Source organism: Brienomyrus brachyistius, unplaced genomic scaffold (genome assembly GCF_023856365.1).
Source record: "Brienomyrus brachyistius isolate T26 unplaced genomic scaffold, BBRACH_0.4 scaffold27, whole genome shotgun sequence".
NCBI lineage: Eukaryota > Metazoa > Chordata > Actinopteri > Osteoglossiformes > Mormyridae > Brienomyrus > Brienomyrus brachyistius.
Genome location: NW_026042306.1, coordinates 2992956 through 2999418, shown reverse-complemented (window position 1 = coordinate 2999418; position 6463 = coordinate 2992956). Strand labels below are relative to the sequence as shown.

At 43.5% G+C, this 6463-nt stretch overlaps 1 long non-coding RNA gene across 1 annotated transcript; it reads right to left on the bottom strand.

Moving 5' to 3' along the window:
- Positions 1-603: 603 nt before the first annotated feature.
- On the bottom strand, positions 604-3002 carry LOC125721069 (uncharacterized). The gene is made up of 4 exons (XR_007385680.1): positions 2982-3002; positions 2745-2762; positions 2603-2665; positions 604-938 (listed from the first exon to the last, which is right to left on the bottom strand). It is a non-coding gene; the product is annotated as an uncharacterized LOC125721069 (long non-coding RNA).
- Between the last annotated feature and the right edge of the window lie 3461 nt (positions 3003-6463).

The window sequence follows — 6463 nt, the reverse complement described above, 5'->3', positions numbered from 1 at the left end:
TCGGGACGGAACCATGGACCTGCTACCCATCAGAGACCTCAGCGCGAAAGGCTGGGGCGACAGCTGGATGAAGGACTTTGGGGCAGTCTTAGGACCCTTGTGCTTTTTGTAGCTGAATCCCATGAAAAGCAGCTGTTCAACATGGAGGGACATGCTTTTTAAGGCTTTGATTTGAAACAGGAGAAACAATGGAGGACGGACACTGGATTGTATATCCCTGGCTGAGCTAAGAGCAATGGGAGCCAAAGGAATTTTGGGCAGTATGTGGGTAGTATTTTCTGAGATTTATACATTTCTTAGAATTTGATTTGAAGTTACTCATAAATCATGATTTCTAATTTTAATTGACATTTCATTTATTCAGATGTTATTGTTATATGTGTCTGAACCTAACGTTTGTCAGAAGATTACAGGATAATGTGTGTCCTATTTGCTATTTACCTATTTGCCATGCCATTGTAAAAACCAAAATGCACAAAAATATTTACTGAACATTTAAAAACATTCCAGGGATATTTTGATGTCTTCAAGTGTGTGAAGCATGGCCACTATTGTGGGAAATACGTGTGTGAAAAGGATTTTTTTTTTTTTTTTGTACAATATTTTAATGGGCAGCGCATTCTTTCCTAATAAAAGGTATTTTATTCACCATTGCAGGGAATTCATGTTAAGCAAAATTCAACAATAACTGCCGTATGAGGCTGACGAGGCTGAAATTCGTTACTTATTCACAGTTCACACATTTGTTTGGCTTCATTCATCCATCCATTTTCTGAAACCGGGTGTCCAGAGCCTATCCAGGAGGCTGCGGGCTCAAGGCAGGGAGCAACCCAGGATGGGGCGCCAAGCAGCCTCTCATTCGCACCTTCTTATTCTGTGGCTGAAGTTAGCTTCCTATTCACAGCTTCGATGCAGGGGAGCGTTGACAGTGGCACATGCTGCATGGCACATGCCGCAGAGTTATGAAAGTATAAAACAACAGATGAAAAAAATCTTTAAGCTATCCCACACATATGTATGTCATACAGTGGAATCCACATAACGTGATTTTTCTTTTGTAATAGTAACCAGGTAGCATCCCATGGTAAGCAATTGGACATAGACCACAATTGGAAATAGACCACAATTCAAATTTGAATCTTATTCTTTGGCCAGGCAAATCTGAAACACATAGTACACAGCGGGTACAGTGTATATATGAAGCATACACATCCCTGTTAAAAAGCCAGGATTTCGTGATGTAAAAAACGAGACCATAATAAATCATTTCAAAACTTATCACATCTTTAATGTGGCCTAGAACCCGTATAATTCAATTGAAAAACAAACTATATAAAAAATAAAGCATACAATAAGCTGGTTGCATTAGTGTGAACACCCTTAAACTAATACTTTGTTGAAGCACCAGTTGATTTAATTACACCATTCAGTCTTTTTGGGTAGGAGTCTATCAGCATGACTTAGCAATATTTGCCGACTCTTCCTTGCAAAAGCGCTCCAAATCTCTCCGATTGCAAGGGCATCTCTTGTGCACAGCCCTCCTCAGGTCACCCCACAGATATTCAGTTGGATTTGCATCTGGGCTCTGGCTGGGTCAGTCCAAAACTTCAATTTCCTCCTGGTGAAGCCATTTTTTGTGTATTTGGATGTATGCTTGGGGTCATTGTCGTGCTGAAATGTCACTTTTTCTATATGGTGGGGTACCTGACGTGTACTGAGAAGTTGATATTTGCCTGGCACAGACAGGTTTATGGTATTACAATCAGCAAGTAAACCTGGCTTCTCATTCACACCTTTGTGCACTATAGTATAACATGCCTTGTTTTCATCAGATTTTTAGAGCATTAAATCAGTCTGGGACAGGACATTGTCACCTTATCTATATAGTGGGGTACCTGACGTGTACTGAGAAGTTGATATTAGCCTGGCACAGAGAGGTCTAAGGTACTAAAACGATCCACCTACAGGCACAATCGCGTCATTGCATTGGGCTGTGAAGCATTTAAGGTGGACTGGAAAATCCAAATAAGGAGCTACGAATAAGTAGCCAACTTCAGCCTCGTGTTTATACTCCACCCCTGCAGCCGATCTCGTTCCACATCACGTCAGCTGCAGACAAACCTAAGCCCAAGTCGAACGCACCCTGCTTTTCCGAGTGTAAGCAGCCAACATGTACTTCAGTGCGCAAACTGTTTAAGACGTCGCTCGACCACCGAATATGACATCAGCATCACAGAGATCATCTATGAATGAAGGACTGAGCCTAATCCACATTTAAAATAATTTGCAAGAAATTTAGCAAATAAACTTTAAAACACAAATGGACAATTCATAGTTAAAAAAATCTACACCTTAATACCTCGTAAATTTGCGTGTAATACTTTTTAATGGCCTTAATTTTTGCTTATGTGATTTGCTACCTTTTAATACTTTTTCAAACCCCGTGGACACCCTGTGTAGTTCACAATGTATTATAATATCCATCATTAAAGAAAGCTGGTCTTTTGGGTTAGGGTTACGGTTCACGTTTCACTTTTTAAAAGCTCCTGATGTATCAGAATTCACAGATTAATGTGACATGTGACATGCAGGACTCCCTTACTTGGGGGCCTCTGTGTCCTTTCAGTCCCTTTGCTCCAGCAATTCCCTGCATACCTTTCATCCCCTGTGAATGAAGGTGTTTTGAGTCCTGGGAAACCCTTCAGTCCACCTCATGCCCCCCGGAATCTCAACGTGCAAATTACCTTGTTTCCAGGAAGTCCCTGCAAAACAAATTCAAATCACTTCAAATTCAATTCAAATTCAAATTCAATTCAAACCCACCATGCAGGACATTTGTCGAGCTGGGTTTGCAAGAGGAACTTGAGACAAACAATGAAGCATTTTGGTTTCTTATTTTTTTTACACTAATGGAAATAATATTTGCCCTCATCCCATAGAGACTCAGTGTAAATAAAACAGGATGGAGCAGTGGAATTTACCGGAAGACCTGGAAACCCTTTCATCCTGGTGGACCCTGAGGACCTGTGATACCCTTAAAGAAAGAAAGTAGTCATGACATATCCATCCATTCAACTCTCTTCTGTAAGCTTACCCAATGGTCATGGTGGTCATATCATGACATTTTATTGGAGAACACAATGAATAATGAAGCTCATAGTGTATGACTATGACTGGGTGTGTACCCTGCCATGGACTAGTATCCTGTCCAGGGTGTGCCCTGTGCTTACTGAAGTAGAGTCCAGACAGTCTGGAAATATGTATTAGATAAGCAGATGGATGCATTTCAATTAACGGAAACCGATGCGTCGTGGAGCCGAAGCTGCTCTATCCTTCTGGCCGGGCTCGGCCTTACTCCCTCGAGTTGGGGCGCAAGATTAAGCAGCGCCTCTGGGTGGCAGTCTCCCGCCCGAAATTAATGGAATTGGCGGGAGAGAAAAACAGTACTGACATCGCGGAGACCTTTGTCACCCCGGGGCGTAAGAGCTACGCGCCCCAAATCGAGGTGGACGTGAGTGACGAGCCCCCGGCCGAAGAGCCTCGCAAGAAAAGAGCGAGACATTAGTCCCTGCTCAGTGTATATATTGTGTATATGTAAATACATGTGTAAATATAATAGAATAGGGCCGCTGAGGATTCACGGGCGCATCGTAGAGGCGCCCCGGGAGATGTACCGATGTGTCGTGGATCCGAAGCCTCTATCCTTCTCGATTTGGGGCGCAGGATTAAGCAGCGCCTCTGGGCGGCAGTCTCCTGCTAGAAATTAACGGAATGGGCGGGATCGAAAAATACTATTAACGTCGCAGAGACCTTTGCCACCCCGGGGCGTAAAAGCTAAGCGCCCCAAATCGAGATGGACGTCAGGGACGAGCCCACTGCTGAAGAACCTCGCGAGACATTAGTCCCTGCTCAGTGTATATACTGTATATATGGAAATACATGTGTAAATACAGGAGGACAGAGCAGCTGAGGATCCCCGGGCGCAGCGTAGAGGATCACCGGGAGATGTACCGCTGTGTCGTGGATCCGAAGCCGCCCTATCCTTCTGGTCGGGCTCGGCCCTACTCCCTCAATCTGGGGCACAGGATTAAGCAGCGCCTCTGGGCGGCAGTCTCCTGCTAGAAATTAACGGAATGGGCGGGATCGAAAAATACTATTAACGTCGCGGAGACCTTTGCCACCCCGGGGCGTAAAAGCTAAGCGCCCCAAATCGAGATGGACGTCAAGTAGAGTCCAGACAGTCTGGAAATATGTATTAGATAAGCAGATGGATGCATTTCAATTGCGAAATTCTGCTAAGTGTGTGAATGGACATAGAAAATAGCATCTTCTGTTGTTGTTGCTATACACTGATTTAGATTACATACGTTTTATCATTTCAATGAAGTACAGTTTAGCTGTTGTACATGCTCCTGACAGAATAAACGGAATGATGTATTTAAACATCATCTAAAACAGAAAGTGAGACAGTCGATACCTGTTGGCCTTCAGGGCCAGGAGCACCTTTACATCCCGGCTGGCCTTGTTTCCCCTAAAAGACACAGAGAATCCTTTTTACCTGAAGTGCAGAATCTCTATGAATCCTATCAGGTTACGTCTTTTTTGAAAGCTAATGGACTCACTTTAGTCCCCTGTGGGCCCACAGGTCCAGGAAGCCCTCTAATGCCAGGAAATCCCTATAAAAAAAAATAAGGAAATGCTGTGAAACAAGAAATGACACGTGGTGGCAGCTGCATCACTGTCTGGTATGGAAACTGCACCGTATTGGACTGCAATACCCTACAGCAGATAGTGAGTACAGCTGAGAAGATCATTGGAGCCCCTCTTCCCTCTATCACAGACACCTACCGCACCCACTGCATCCACAAAGCCACCAGCATTATGAAGGACCCCACACACACACTCTTCACCCTCCTGCCTTCTGGCAGGAGGTACCAGAGCATTCAGGTCATCACTGCCAGACTGTGCAACAATTTCTTCCGTCAGAGTCCTCAGACTCCTAAGAATCAGTGTCTGGACTGAGACATACACACATACACACGCACACCCACAATCTTTATACACCCCACTACCTCAAGAACTTTTTGCACAACCCATTGCACTGTTGCACTTTACACAGCCTGTCTTACACATTATCATCTCTTCTATTTCCTCTTCCACTGTCTCATGTTGCACTGCAATGTTTGCTCTTTTTTACACATCCATCCATCCATTTTCCAAACCGCTTATCCTACTGGGTCGTGGGGGATCCGGAGCATATCCCGGAATCAATGGGCACGAGGCAGGGAACAACCCAGGATGGGGGGCCAGCCCATCACAGCTTTTTTACACACTTGCACTTTAAGTAGTCCTGTGTTGATATACTGTTATATGTAGCACACCATGGTCATGGAGGAACGTCATCTAGTTTCACTATGTACTGTATCACTGTACATCGTTGAAATGACAATAATTGACTTGGCTCAGTGGTTAGCACTGTTGTCTCACACCTTGGATACAGGGGTTCATGACTCCATGTGTGGTGCTTGCATAATCTCCCTGTCTCATTGTGGGGTTGCCTCCGGGTACCTTGGTTTCCACTCACAGTCCAAAAACATGTTGAGGTTAATTGGAGTTACTAAACTGCCCATAGGTGTGCATGTGTGAGTGCGCCCTGCGATGGGTTGGTGCCCCATTCTGGGCTGTTCCCTTCCTTGCACTCATAGGCTCCAGATCCCCCCATGACCCTGAACAGGATAAGCAGTTACAGAAAACAGATGGAAGGATGGATAGAAGAAAAGATGCAAGAAAAATTATTAAAGCTCCATGTCCTCATACGTCAACCAATAGGAGGGATTGTACAAGAACCGCTGTATTTTGTATCACAGAAACAAGTGCTCCCTAACTGGTTAACTTGTTCCACCAATCTGCTAAAAATGAGTAGCATTTGCTTTGTGAAACATATTTGTGGACAGCGATTTACAGGAAAGTTTCTCAACTCGTGGGTTGCCAACAAAATTCTGGTCTTGGCAAGTTCTGAAAGGGTCGTGAACCTTTGAGAAAATATTGTTAACCCATTATTCTCCTACTTAAAAAGTTACAATGGCTCATTTAAGATCAGAAACAATCACATTTTCAATTGTGTAACGGTAGTAGGCATGATGTTGAATTTGAGAGACCTGGCTAGTTTTACTTTTTTTTTATTTAGCTTTACTACTTTACTATATAGGACATGTGAAACATTGGGGTTGACTGTACTGATATGAAATTTGACATGTATGTGGCTGGTCTTATATGTTTAATTTCAATCAAAGCTCAGCATTGAATCCTCCAGACAAAATATGAAATAATAATATATCAGCACTGAGCAATTTCTCCACTGTAACCGTTTGTTTATTAGGCAAACATGGGTTACTCCCTGAATCATGCCTTCTGGGACAGACTCCAAAAGTCAGTATAGAAAATACTATAGTAAATATTACAC